Below are 2500 nucleotides of genomic sequence, written 5' to 3'. Positions count from 1 at the left end.
CACTGTAGGTATCAAATAAAGATAAACACAATCTTTTCGCACATTTAGCGCAAAAACAGTGAAGTATATCACAAAATTGAATACAATAACTTTTGTACAAAATTTTATGTAAAATAAATTTTGTTTCGATACATTTTTCGTTAAAATTAGTTTCTAGTGAGATATTTGGAAAAAACTATTTTTGGTCGCCATTTTTTCAAGATGGCGGCCAAATCCGGGGGGGTAGAGGGGTGCAAAATTAATATGTTATTAAGTAAGGTATTATAAACACATTAAAGCTTATTGCAGCTTTCCCTGTTTTTTTTCCTTATTCGCCTTTTTTTACTCCTCTATTGACTGGCCTATAATACCTACAGCTCTCTTCAGGAATAAATATTCAGTGTAGATGTATATATATATATATATATATATATATACATATATATATATATATATATATATATATATATATATATATATATATATATACATATATATATATACATACATATATATATATATATATATATATATATATATATACTGTACATACATATATATACTGTATATACACATATATATATATACATATTATATATATATATATATATATATATATGTGTGTGTGTGTGTGTGTTGGTACATTGTCACAAGTTGATTAAGGTGGAAGAAGAAGTCACGGGTCTAGTTCCGAGTTTCTGAGTTTATTCCTGACCAGTTTTGCTCTATGCTTCTTCAGAGGAATGTGAAGCATAGAGCGAAACCGGTCAGGAATAAACTCAGGAACTCGGAACTAGACCCGTGACTTCTTCCACCTTCATCATATATATATATATATATATATATATATATATATATATATATATATATATATATATATTTAAATATATATATATCCATATATGTGTATATATATATATACATATATATGTATATATATATATTTATATATATACATACATATATATGTATGTATATAAGTATATATATATATATATATATATATATATATATATGTGTGTGTGTGTGTGTGTGTGTGTGTGTGTGTGTGTGTGTGTGTGTGTGTGTGTGTGTGTGTGTGTGTGTGTGTATCACTTTACTTGGACAAAATGAAGTAGCACATCTGCTAATCACCTCACACCTTCCTAAGCGAAGGTCACTCAGGGTCAAGATGTAGCCACCAGCCATTTAAACATTTCACCTATAAGGCATGTAGTAGTTATTATTTTTGTTATATTTAAAATGTAATTTTAATATGTTAAACTTAACTGTAATTCTAAGGTTTTATTTCTATATATAATCTTTTATATGTCTAACCATTATTTTTGTTATATTTAAAATATAATTTTAATATGTTAAACTTAACTGTAATTCTAAGGTTTGATTTCTAAATATAATCTTGTATACGTCCAACCATTAGTGTAATTCAAACTTGTAGTATCATAAATATTTATTGTATCTTTAAAACAGAAATACCAGAAGATGTCTTTTTAGAGACGAAACGTCGTGTAATAAAATGGAGAATTATAAGGAATTGGTTTATGCCCACCCTATCCAAGGGAAGAATATAATTAGAAAAATAGAAAACACAAGAAAGAAAATTAACAACTTCCAGAATGCTGTCGTATTCACTCAAACATGTTTAAAAGAGAACCTGCTCCCAAAATACACTAATATATATATATATATATATATATATATATATTTTTTATATATATATATATATATATATATACTGTATATATACATATATATATATATATATATACCTTTTGGGCAAAGTCTTTCTCTTAAACAATTACTGTTGAATGCTAAAGCACAAGTGGCATCAATGATTTTTAGAGAACATTTCTCTAACTTTCTAAGTATCATTTTCTCTTCATGGTTCAAACTCTGGAGGAAAGTACGAAAGTCGTCAGAGTGGTTTTCCATTTTATGCCGACAGCTGTTTCAACCATTTCACATGGTCGTCTTCAGGGTAAAACTGATTACAAATGTGAAAAACATTAGAATATAAAGGCCCGTGGGCCGTACAAACAACAGAGAAGAAACAAAAATGGTGGAATATGATTGGTGGGAATATGCGGGTGGGCGGGGCCAGGAAGGGGGCCCTAGTCCAACGATGGGCTTACGTCACGTCTTGTCGGGTTGTCACTTCCGGTGAGCAAATGTTTAGATGCACCCTCTCGCCGGGACCTACGGGGAGCTAATGTCACGTCTTGTCGTCTTGGAACTTCCAGTGGGCAAATGTCACGGTGTGCGGGTCTGTTTTTTCTATTGGAAGGGAGGACATGATCCGATGACTTCTGGACGTTTAATGTAGGCTGCTGTAAAGTAATACTAACTGTCTCGTCAATTATTAAGCGTCCGTAGTTAGAGTCTGTGTGAATTATTTTGGTGTCCCTGATGAGGTCTTCCAAGCGCGGCTTCTTGTCATGTGTGTCGATATAATGCTGGTGAATAGCTCCGTTATTTCGGTGTGCTAACAGTCGCTTTCTTAAGGTGGTCATCGTGTGCCCGA

The 2500-nt window shown here is 31.3% G+C and overlaps 1 protein-coding gene across 3 annotated transcripts in view; it reads right to left on the bottom strand.

Annotated features, from left to right (window-relative positions):
* Positions 1–2500, bottom strand: part of LOC143024623 (uncharacterized) — a 75579-nt gene that overhangs the window by 16283 nt on the left and 56796 nt on the right. The gene's annotated exons all lie outside the window — the stretch shown is intronic.

Source organism: Oratosquilla oratoria, chromosome 4 (assembly GCF_046742065.1).
Source record: "Oratosquilla oratoria isolate Oo_2021 chromosome 4, ASM4674206v1, whole genome shotgun sequence".
NCBI classification, from domain to species: Eukaryota; Metazoa; Arthropoda; class Malacostraca; order Stomatopoda; family Squillidae; genus Oratosquilla; species Oratosquilla oratoria.
Note: the sequence above shows the minus strand (reverse complement) of the source record. Positions and strands in the feature narration are given on the sequence as shown.